The 12,416-nt window shown below is 44.4% G+C and overlaps 1 protein-coding gene across 1 annotated transcript in view; it reads left to right on the top strand.

The window, feature by feature from the left end:
• LOC123786219 (focal adhesion kinase 1-like) overlaps positions 1-12,416 on the top strand; it is a 109,301-nt gene that overhangs the window by 75,338 nt on the left and 21,547 nt on the right. Inside the window, exon 5 of the mRNA XM_087860455.1 lies at positions 11,247-11,414. The gene's annotated coding sequence lies outside the window, so the exon portion shown is untranslated. The remainder of the gene's footprint in view (positions 1-11,246; positions 11,415-12,416) is intronic.

Raw genomic sequence — 12,416 nt, 5'->3', positions numbered from 1 at the left:
TAACTGATCTACAGTTGTTACTCAAATTTCCACAGGTGTCCCACTTACCATCCCTTTCCTGGTCTAGGATACCGTGTGGCTGTTCACGGTCTCTTTAAGTCTTCTCTAATCTGGGACAGTTCCTCAGTCTGTCTATGTCCATCATGAACTTGACACTTCTGAAGAATAGTGGCTGGTTATTTGTACCTTGTCCGCCAATTGGGGTTGGTCTGGGGTTTTTTTCATGGTTATATTGACGTTGTGTGTTGTTGGCAAGAGTACGACAGCCAGGCTGTTGAAGCCGTCACAGCACAGCTTATCGGGAAGTCTGTGATGATGAGGCGACTCCTTTTTACAGGTGATTTTCACTTGGATCATTTGGTTTAAGGTGCTGGCCAGGTTTCTCCACTGTGAAGTTAGTGTTTTCTCTTTTGTAATTAGAAGTACGTGCTGGGGGGATATATTGAGACTATGCAGATATCCTGTTTCTCATTGATTTTCACCCATTAATCTCAGTACTGTTGATGATTCTTACAGCTATTACTGCTGTAATTTTTGCCTAATGATGAATTTCTATCTCTATCCTTCTTTGAGGATTTTTAAATGGAAGTCTGTTGTAAGAAAGAGTTGTCCAATACCACATTATTTGCAGGACCCATCAAGAAACAACAATATCTGTGTTGTTTCTGGAAATTGTGGTTTGTTTATTTCCTACACACAGACTGGCTAGCTGACCCTTCTCAGTATCAAGGTTAACAGATTCTTTGTCCAAACACTTCCTACTCCACCTCGCCATTAGTTGATTAGCTTATGGATATCTTGGTGCTCATTGTTGGTGGTAAGATTGAGGAGGTTAGTGTCAGTGGTCTTAATAGGAAGTTATTTCTTAGAAGAAGCAAAAGGATGATGTATTTGGGGCCTGTTATATTTAGCTGCTATGCAGAAATCCATGGAATGGCAGACAGCAGAATAGTGGAAATGTGTCTCAGGATGCAGCCAGGCTCTTAGAATGGTAACGGAAGGGTAAGGAGAATGGTAAGTTTCATGGACGAGAGGGGAGTGGGGATGTCAGCACTCGTGGGCGAGTAGGCTGTGGGGGTTGGGTGCTGTGGTTTAAGGACTGAACCAGGGTGATGGAATGCGATTAGATCAGGCAACCTTGGGCAGTTCAGCAGGGCTGTGGGGGGACAGACAAGCCAGACTGTACCAGTTGAAGCAGGGACCAGAATCCTTCCCACGATCTGAAGAGCTGGCCTGCCAGCACAAGCGTAAGGTCAGTTCTCTTCCTCTGTTTTTGAGCCACAGGGGCCTTCTCTTAGTTTCATTCTGCTCCGCGGCATTTGTGCATGTACTTGCTGCAGAGGAATCCCTGTCTGCCTCTTCCTACCTGTGGGACTTTGGGCCACTTACCTAAAGCCCTGAAGCGTTTTTCCCATCAGTGAAAACAGGGTGAGATACTAACCTGGTCATTACTTCTCAGCCAGGGTACTATCCTCGCCTCCGGGCCTCCTGCTTCTTCCTCTGGGCCCTGTTGTCTGTCCTACACACTGTCACCTGCCTGGTCTGAGAAACGTACATCCTGTGACAACCCTGCTGTGCTCCCAGTGCTCCGAGCTCCGTAGTCAGGACGTGCAGGGCCCTCTGTGATCTGCCACTTCCCGATCCTACCTCTCCCTGCAGCCCTCCTACTCAGTGCTTGCGCTCTGGGCTCGAGCTGCCTTTGCCTTCCCACACATCCGCTAGCCTCAGGGCCGTTACCCATTCTCTTCCAACAGGTCAGAACTCTTGTCCCTGCACATGACTGAACGACTCCTTTCCTCCCCTCAGATCTTCATTCAGATGTCACTGAATCAGAGTGTCCTCTGCCAGCTACCCTGTGTGGAATAATGCTTCCTCACTTGTTATTCACCCTTAACTCGCTTATTTGTCTTTGTCACGCTTCCTGCCACCCCACGGATGTTTGTGTATCTGCTGTCTGACTTTCACCACAAATTGTATATAAACTTTTAGAGAGCCGGCACTTTGCCTGTTCTGTTCACTGGGTCTTCCCAACCCCGGGAGCTGTGCCTAGGATGGGGTTGGTGCTGGAGTCAGTATTTGTGGAGTGACTACTAGGGTGATAAGTAATCCGTGGAGCCCGCGATTATTGTGTGCCGGTGCGTGTGCTCGGTGTTCTGCGCTCCCGACAACCTTGCGAAGACACCAAGGTGCAGAGAGGCGATGGCAGACCGTGGATGGGCCACGGAGCCAGAGTCCCAGCCCAGGCGGTCCCGGTGCAGAGCCCACGTCCTTCCTGCTTCTGTCAGGCCCACGGCTGACTACAAGGAGGCCGTGGGTCACGTCCTCATAACCATCACTGTCAGGCCCTGAGTAGTCATGATGTGTCCGTTGAGGCCATCGTCAGCATCATCAGGGTGCTGGCTGGTCACAGCAGGGATGTGCAGCCAGGCTGCCCAGTGTTTGATCCAGAGTCTGTTTCCTTATTATTAAATGAGATGACATTCCTAGTGAAAGCCTCCTGTGTCCTGTCTGACCCTGAGCGTGCAGCCTCAGGACCGACCGCTGCTGCTTGCAGAGCACCGTCTCCTGGCCTGCCAGGCGTGGCTGGGGACCGACCGCTGCTGCTTGCAGAGCACCGTCTCCTGGCCTGCCAGGCGTGGCTCAGGACCGACCGCTGCTGCTTGCAGAGCACCGTCTCCTGGCCTGCCAGGCGTGGCTCGGGACCGACCGCTGCTGCTTGCAGAGCACTGATTCCTGGCCTGCCAAGCGTGGCTCACTGCACTCTGTTCTCTGACAGCTGCGTGGCTTAGGAGAGAGTGCATGTGAAGTGCCTGGTAAGTCCTCGGTTCAAAATGAACTCTGGTGTGCTTCCACAGATGACCGCCCCACGCAGAATATCTGCAGTAAATTGTTGACCTCGCTCTGAGTAGATGTAGAAGGGAAACTCGTTGTTCAGCAGTTGTGTATTTTAATGAAGATGGACACTTAAGACTCTTAGCAGAACTTGTGTGTACCTTGCATTTTTTCCACCCTTAGCTGAACCAAAAGAATTGTATTTACTACTTTGTTTGCATGTTTTCCTTGTGAGACTATTACATTTTTTTAAACGTCAGTAATAAAACTTTAGAAAAAATAGATCTTCTTATAACGTTTGGGTAGGCAAATATTTTATAAACAAAACATTAAAAGAATTTCCTAAAAAGGAAATGAATAAATAGGGCTGCATAAAAATTATGAACTTTCTTCCTCAAAAGATAACATTAAAATAAAAAGATTTTTAAAATAAGTTTTGCAAGATACCACCAAGAGAGTGAAAGACAGGTCTTGGAGTGGCAGAAGATAGGAGTCTAACAATGGCCTCGTACCCTGAATATGTAAGGCATGCCTACAGGTCAGATGGGGGTTGGGGAGGGGGAATGACAACTCTTTAGAAAAAAGAGGTGTTTCACAAAAGGAGATTTCCAAAATGGCCAGTCATCAAATGAGGGTGTTCCCAGTCCTCTGTACACTTACTGCCGTAAATATCAGTGACCACGGTGAAAGAGAAATGCCGGGTGGAGGTGGGGGTGGAGAGGATCCAGAACACCCCAGGCTGATGGGACTTTGAATTGGTGTGGCTTCTTCAGCTCCCGGATAGGTGACATCTGCTAACGCAGGTGTGTGTGTGTGTGTGTGTGTGTGTGTGTGTGTGTGTGTGTGTGTGATAAGTTCATGAAATTGAGGAGACTTGTTCTTGTTCTTTTGCGCATAGTCCTGCAAGAAATACTACTGATGAGTTGGGCTACATTACTGGACTGAATAATGATCCCTCTAATCCTGCTTTTAATTTCTCATGCGGAGTGTTGTGATTTTGTGTATGATTCTTTAAGATTTTGTTTTTGTAAAATTCCTACATGTGGAGGGGAAATTCTATATCTGAGCAAATCATTCCAAAAATACCCTCACATGTCGGAAAGGAACTTGAAACCCAGAGGTAGGTGGGAAGAAAGCTCTTGCTGAATACTCATCAACCAATGAACATGGCAAAGAGGAGCCCCAGGCCGGTGTTGTCCCAAGGGCCAGAGGGAGCTCTGTGGAGGCTCTGCAGATGGTTGTACTTTCCCTGCAAACACACATGGCATGAACGTGTGATTGAGGTTTTTATGACGTAAGAGGAAAAAGTTGGCTGGGGAGGGGAATAAGGGGAAAGCAAGGGATGACGCTGGTACAGCACCCTGGTGGTGGCCACTGTGGTGAGTGAGAAGGGAGGGGAAGTACAAACAAGAAAGCAGGTGCAAGTGCGGAAGAAGACGGCAGAGAGAGACCAGAGGCCGGGCAACGATTAGCAGCCCTGAGCTACAACCGGGGCTGGCTCTGCCCCCCCAGGGGCATTGTCCGGAGACATTTTTGGTCATCACAACTGGAGGGAGGGCAATGCTGCTGGCCTCTAGTGGGTAGTAGCCAGTGATTATTCTACAGGCATAGGACAGGGCCTGCACTAGCCCACGACAGGGAACATCAGGCCTCAAATGTTAGTCGTGCTGCTGTGGAGAAGCTCTGACAGAGGAAACAGAACCCGTGGTACAGCGGAGAAGACAGCCGACCTGTGGTGTGGGCTGGAGCCACTGGCCACCTGCATCTTGGTACCGGTGCCCTGGGAGACAGAGCCTGGCTCTTTTGTGGGTGTGTGCATGTGATGGGGACTAGCTGTTGAGTCTGGGCACACGCATTGAAGGTGAGGCCCCTGAATGGCAGAGACCTGTGGTCCGTGGGGAGAAGGGGAGGAGCCCTGTGCACACACGTGACCGGTGCATGTGCAGTATGAAGAACTTTCCGAGGAGGGGCAAGACTTCTAGATAGCGATGAACCCTTTCACTTCTGAGACTGTCATTAAGGAAAAATCAACCAAGAATGAAAGTCCCAGTGTAATCCACAGCAATCTGGAGGTTTTCACGTATTTTGTATTTTAGTGAATACAAAGGTTCGACTTAAGAAAATATTAGTGTAATATTCTCACTCCCTGACTGTGTCTTCTCTGTCTCATTTCCTGGCCTCTGTTTTCTTTGACCCCAGATTCCAAGAATTGACCAAGTTCTGGGCTTGAGCCTCTTCTGCTGTAAGTCCACACTTGCCTCCTTCGGGCTCGGAGCCAGCAGCCATGTGGCGTGAGACTCTCACTCAAGCTTTTTGTCTGGACCTTGCTTCTTGTTTGCACACTTGCCTTTTAAAATGCCCCCTGGTGACGTTGACTGACATTCTAGTGGTGTCTTGATGATGATGAGGCCAGAGCTGAGCTTATTTTCTTCCCTAACATCAGCTTCTCCTCATGACTTGACCACTTCTTTAACGGGGCTCGTGTCCTTGTGTGCGTATTAATTTCAGCCCTCCCATGCTGCTCGTCTCCAGCTCCTCCACTGAGCCATCCGTGGACAAGCCATGCAGGGGGCTTTCGCACTCCTGCTCCCTCCTTTTCCTTTGGCCGTGGTTAGCAGCATGCTCCCTGGAGCCCCACACCTGCTGTGTCATCCCTTTCTAGCCTATACTGTATATGTCATGCTGACAAAACATTGTTTTATCATAATAGTCCAGGACTTAAAAATCTACCCTAGTCTGTCCATTAACGTTGCCCTGTTGCGTTCTGTTGTACCCACGGAAGGTACTTCTAACCATTTAATTTGAGTTCAAGTGATCACGGTCATATAATTGAGGATAGAGGTCATATTCTTTATAGAGTAAAGGACTAGATCATAGTATTTCAGGCTTAGTTTATCACACGGACTCTGTTACAGCTATTTAGCTCTGTCTTTGTAGTGAGAAAGGAGCCATGGACAGCACATAACGAAGAAGCATGGCTGCGTTCCCGGGGAACTTTATTTAGGAAAGTCACTTGGCAGGCTGGATTTGGATGACAGGCCATACTTTGCAGGCCCTGATCTGTAGCAATGTTTTAAGCTCTTGGATGCCAGTGCTTACTATAAGACTAGATATGATTGACAAAGCTTGTAAATTTTGCACACGAGATAATGCTAAACTGATGTGGTTTTACCTTTATTGTGTAAACTGTTAATTTACTATATGGAAAGTTTTGTCTGCATCCATTATTGACATTGCACCGCTGGCAAGAGGGTGCTCTAAATTCTGCATTCCATTTAGTCCTCACTCCAATCTAAATTCAGTTCTGAAGTAGCTTGGGCCAAGTAGGTAACTGCAGACTACTTATGACCGAACTTCTGAGACATCTTTGTGCCGTGAAGCCAAAAAACATTTTATTTACACCTTCTCATTATTCTTCATCAAATCTAATTTGAAAGCATGTATGTGAAATTTAAACTGTAAGGCTTGTGCATGTGAAAATACGAAGTAGAGATTCTTGAAGGGGCATGGGTTTTAACATTTGCATTCTATTGCCCTCTTGTGGTCAACGATGTATTGTTCTTTTGGGGGGGGGGCGGGATTTTTTTGTCTGTTCTTTTTTTTTTTTTAATTAATAATATTTTTTTATTCTATTATGTTAGTCACCATTCAGTACATCCCTAGTTTTTGATGTAAATTTCCATGACTCATTACTTGCGTATAACACCCAGTGCACCATGCAATACGTGCCCTCCTTAATACCCATCACCAGTCTATCCCATTCCCCCACTCCCCTCCCCTCTGAAGCCCTCCGTTTGTTTCCCAGAGTCCATAGTCTCTCATGGTTCATTCCCCCTTCTGTTTACCCCCCCTTTCTTCTTCCCTTTCTTCTCCTACCGATCTTCCCGCTTCTTATGTTCCATAAATGAGTGAAACCATATGATAATTGTCTTTCTCTGTATTGTTCTTTTCAGGATGGCAAAATGTGACTTGTTTCCTAGTGATTTCGTTTTCAATTTTAAAGTGTTCAGAGACTATTTAATATTTAGGCCTAAAGGCCATTAAGGTTTAAAATGTGCATTCAGGAAGCTCATGTTCTCAGTGAGGGAGGTAAGATGTGTGTGTATGCACCAGAGAACAGTGCATGATGGAGGAAGGTCAGATGTCCATGGGTGTGGTGTCGAAATAAATGCTGACAAGGGGCCCCGAGCGCAGAGAGGCTCGTGGCAGGGGCTAACTGTGCAAGTGTCCTTGGCCTGGATGGTTCGGTAGGATGCAGGCAGTGGAAACAGATGGTAAGTGAGGGGAGACGAGGTTCAGTGGTGCTCAGGGCAGCCTCAGTTTACTGCTGCCCCCAGCAGGCAGGCTAACAGTGAGTGGTAGAAGCTTCAGGTGGGGCAGTTCTGGTCTCGGGGTCACTCCGCTGGAAACTTGTCTTCTTACCAGTGTTTTTCTTACCTGTTGTGACCATTTGTAGGTCATGAAGTCAACGTATCAAAAGCCAGTCTTTTGGGGCGCTTGGGTGTCTCAGATGGTTAAGCGTCTGCCTTCGGCTCAGGTCATGATCTCCAGGTCCTGGGATCAAGCCCCACACTGGGCTCCCAGCTCAGCGAGGAGTCTGCTTCTCCCTCTCTCTCTCCCCCTGCTTGTGCTCTGTCTCTCTCTCCCAGATGAATAAATACAATCTTTAAAAAAAAGGCCAGTATTGTTTTAAAATAATGGAATAGAATAGAATAGGATGGACCGAAACATTTCAGAGTACCCTGCATATTCTAAGGATTAGTATTTCTTTGTAAACCTTCTAAAACAACATTTATTATCCAAATGCATATATGTTTCCGTAAAATGTCTTACTTAGGTTATGGGTCTGAAAAGTTCAAAGCACTGCTCTAAAGGTTATTTGTCGATTGTGTTGTTTTGTTGGTGTTGGTTTTGTTTTAAAAAATAACTTTATGTTTTAAAAAGTGAATGTTCATTAGACAAATAGAGTCCCAAGCCAATCACTCAAAATACTGCCATTAAGCAACCACTGTTGATGTTTGTAGAGTATCATTCCAGGTATTCCTACGTGTGTCTGTTTGACTGCTGGCCTGGCTAGCTAGAGAAGCAAATAAGAGCCTGGCAGAGCGGAGATGGGTAAGGCAGGATATAAACAGAGAGCAGCCTGGCAGACAGACAGGAAGGCTTACAGAGGAGCTGATGGACGTAAACTAACTCATCTAACACAAAGCCTTGCTTATAATAAAGTGTTAAATATCTCATGTAATTTATTGGATACCATACTAGAAGTGAAAAAGAGAATGGTTATATGGGTACAAAACGGTAGTAAGTGTATCAGGTGTTTATCCTTGCGATCCCAGGGCTGACAGAGCTGTAGCCACTGCCACCGCCCAGCGCCACAAGAGAGTGTCATACTACATATACCTAGCCCAGGAAAAGATCAAAATTCAAAGTACAGTTTCTACTGACTATGCATGACTTTCGCACTGTCATAACGTTGAAAACTTCTGAGTTGAACTGTCCTAAGTTGAGGACCATCTGTATTGGAATTCCATATTATGAATATATTATTTATATGTGTACACATATATTATCTCTTTCATATTTATTATTTTACCCAGTTTTATTCTTTTATATATATATATGCATATATATTTTTTATCCAATTAGAGTTATCCAAATAATTACCTGTTTATTGCACTTTTATCTCTTCCTAAATCTCTGATCCAGAATTATTTTCCTTCTGCCTAAAGAATAACTTTTAGTATTTCCCTTAGGTCAGATCTCCTGGTAAAAGTTTTTCTCATTTCTGTATCTGAAAATTTCTCTATTTTGCTTTTGGTTTGGAAGTGCAGTTTTTCTGGATATTGAATTCTACCCGGGCATCTGTTCTCTCTTTGCGCATTGAATATTTGTTGCATTGTCTTTGAGAAGTCATGTGAGGTCACGTGGTTGCTCCTTTGGAGGAAATGTCTCTTTTTTCCTCTGGAAGCTTGTAAGATTTTCTGATTGTTCTTGGTTTTCAGCACTTTTACTGTAAGGTACTCTGTATTTACCCTGCTTGTTTGTGATTCTTGAGTGTGTGGATTGACATCTTTTACCAATTTTGGCAAAATTCTCGGGCATTCTCTCCTCAAATATCATTTCTGCCCTCTTTTGCTAATCTTCTTTCCTTGTGCCTCTGCAGCCAAGTATAGGAGCAGCTTTTCATTGTGTTCTTTCTCTTGCCTTCCTTTCTGAGTAGGCCGTCCTTTTGTCTCACCGTGCTTCACTCTGGGTGTTTCCTTTGGTTTTTTCATCCTGTTTTCAGCCATGTCCATTCTGTTGTCAGTCCATACCCACTGAGTTTTTCATTTTGGTTATTTTATTTTTCAATTCCATTTCCATTTCTTTTTGAAACTTTCTTTATCCTGATCTCCTATGTCTTTAAAGTATTGTCTGGTTTTTATTGTGGTGTTGTTAATGTTGACTTCTTTTCTCATATTTCTGATTTTTAATGAACATGCTACATATCATATTAACCAGACAGTTTGTACAAATCATTTGGATTTTACTGTGACCTTATTTTCCTACAGAGAACATTTCTCTTTGCTTCTTAGGAGGAGGATAACATGATATACCTTTGATTTTGGATTTGGATTACCTCATTGTCTACATTTGTCCAAACTCATCACATGGTCCACTTAACATTTGTGCATTTCCTGATTTATAAATTTTATGTAAAGTAATTTTGTAAAGAAATTTTGAACTCTAAGGAAGTGATATGCATGTTGAAATGTTTAGGGGTGAAATGTACTGATGTTTGCAGATTTCTTTGCAATGCATCAAAAATAAAATGGGTTGAAAGAAGGATAAATAGGGGTGGGTTGATAGGTATGTGGTAAGCAAATCTAGCAAATGCTAATGGTAGAATCTAGGCGGCAGTACATGGTATTCACTTTAAAGTATTTCTACTTTATTGTATGGGTGAAAATATTTGTAATACAATTTGGAACAACATTAGAGTGGGACACCATTGTAGTTTGTCATACTCTTCTTTGTCTTTGTTGATCTTTCTTGAGATACAAGTCAGAATATTTGTCACATTGATATGTTACCTTCTTGTTATAACACAGACTCCTCTATTCTGGAATTTGATGTGACATCGATGGAAATGTATATATTGCATGAATCCTTGTTACACTAAAGTCTGCCTGTCATTGGATCCTGTAGCGTGAACATTAAGGACAGTATGAAATCTCTGAATCTTGAGATTTCAAGACCTAGAATCATCGCTAACTTACTTTGTAACCTTGGGAAAATATCTCATGTGTTCTGAGCCTCAGCTTAATTTTTCATTTATGGAATGAAAACACTTCTGTAGTATTGAGTTCCTCTCCTTTGTGTTTACCCCTCAGTCAGAAATATTCCTTAGAGCTAATACTCAAAAGGCAAATACATTTCTCCTTTACCGTTTTGTTTATATGTTTGGACTCTTACATTAAATCAGAGGTCTTACATGCATATGTGTAAAGAGAGTCTGTAATGTTCAAAAGTTCATGGGGTGCTGTGTGGCTCAGTCGGCTAAAGTCTGACTCTTGGTTTTGGCTCAGGCAGTGATCTCAGCATCATGGTATTGAGCCCCGTGTCAGGCTCTGTGCTCAGTGCTGGAGTCTGCTTGCTCTCTCCCTCATCCTCTGCCCTTCCCCTGCTGGGCACATGCTCTCTCTCTCTCTCTCTCTCAAATAAATGTGAGAAATCGGAAAAAAGAAAGTTCACATCAATGTGCACAGTGCTACAGCTGGCCAGAGGCTCTCTTTCATGTGTTTTCTGCGAGCCGCATTCACTAGCATACCAGTGAGTACAGACACCTGAGTACAGTCTTGACTCATTGGTATGCTGGTGAATGTGGGCTCCCAGAAAGGGATGGTAAGGTGGAAGGGAGGGGCGAAAAAGAAGGAAGGAAGAGAAAGACAAAGGGGAAGAAAAAAGAACGGCTCCAGTTATTAGCATTTGCCAACTTCTGTGGTGTAAATAATCCTTCCGTCACCAGCACGACATCCCTGCACATGGAGTTAGCGGAGGAGTGACAGTTGGCTGCAGCTGGCTGCAGTAGTCTGTCTGTTGTCTTATACTCAGTTTCTAATTCATTGGGCTGTACAACTGTTATGGTTTATGTAGCCACTTAAAGTATCTGTGTAGGCGTGCGTGTTGGCTAGTTTTGTGAAAAAAATATTCAGAATACAGAAGTTATTTGTAAATTGCATGACATTTTCTGGCCCAATTGAAAATGCCTTTTTTCTTCAGCAAGTTTGGTGTGCACAAAAATATCTGGCTCCGTATGTTTCAGAGGAAAGTCTGAACTTGGTGGTGGTGATTAGAAATGTCTGTTATGTGTCTGTTACAGTGATCTGAGCAGGTGTGGAGTTAAAGGGAGTCTTCTCTTTTTATTTTAGGCGTTTTTGTTGCCTTCCTGTGACATCGCTGTAACAAGGAAGGTAGTTCCAGTGTACAGAAAGTGGATCCTCCAGGACAAACCTGTGTTCATGGAAGAACCAGATAAAAAAGAAGCTGCCCTAGAAGATGCTGAAAAATTAGGATTTTCAGAGACTGACAGCAAAGAGGTAATACGTTGTCGCTTGTTTCAGTTGGGAGTACACGTATTTTAGCAAAGTCTACCCGATCGGGCGAGGGTGCCAGTCAGTGGGGCACAGGCCAGCGGGGCTCTTTTATCGTAGTTGCTGCTCTCCAGTTGCTGAGTTCCGTGAGGACCTGCTTCAGTGAGGCTGCTTCTGGGCTGTCTTCAGGATCATTGGTCACCTCCTTCCCCTCAGGCTAGGTCCGGCTGTGCATGGCAGCTTCGTCATTCACTGTGGCGGCAGAGTTGTTTTATGAACCATCGTATGTTCACACGTCTGCATATGAGACTAAAAATGTCACTGCCGTATTGGTATTGACATGTTTAAACAAATAGCATTTGAGAAACTAAATTTAGAATGTTTTGGCAGTCTTGTCTTGTGCAGTGGCCTGCCCAGAGCAGCCGAAAGGACTAACCCAATAATGAGTGCTATCTCCTCTCTTAAGAAGCCTCACTTCAGGGCTGGGTGCTGTCCTCAGAGTGAGTGCTGCTGGAATGGAACTTTTCGTCCTGGTTAGGTAAAGCTAGAGGCTGGAAAAACCTAAAACGACACAGTGGGATCTCTTCCTGAAACAAAATATCTGTCATGTTTCTATTTCTGGCATGCTGTTTTGAAACTAGTCTGAGTAATTATTTTTTTTAAAGATTTTTATTTATTTATGCGACAGAGAGACAGCCAGCGAGAGAGGGAACATAGCAGGGGAGTGGGAGAGGAAGAAGCAGGCTCCCAGCGGAGGAGCCCAATGTGGGACTCGATCCCGGAACACCGGGATCACGCCCTGAGCCTAAGGCAGACACTTAAGCACTATGCTACCCAGGCGCCCCTGAGAAATTATTTCTAAAAGTGGGTGTTGCAGCAATTAACAACAAACATTTAAGACTATTTGTAATCAAAGGCATATCACTTTTAAATATCTATATTAATTCCATAATTTTTGATTTTTTAATATTGGTGAAATCATTTTAATAACTGGTCATGAGGTCAAAA

This window comes from Ursus americanus, unplaced genomic scaffold, assembly GCF_024610735.1.
Source record: "Ursus americanus isolate L20-20 unplaced genomic scaffold, mUrsAme1.1.p SCAF_65, whole genome shotgun sequence".
NCBI lineage: Eukaryota > Metazoa > Chordata > Mammalia > Carnivora > Ursidae > Ursus > Ursus americanus.
This window is presented reverse-complemented; position numbering and strand designations above follow the sequence as displayed.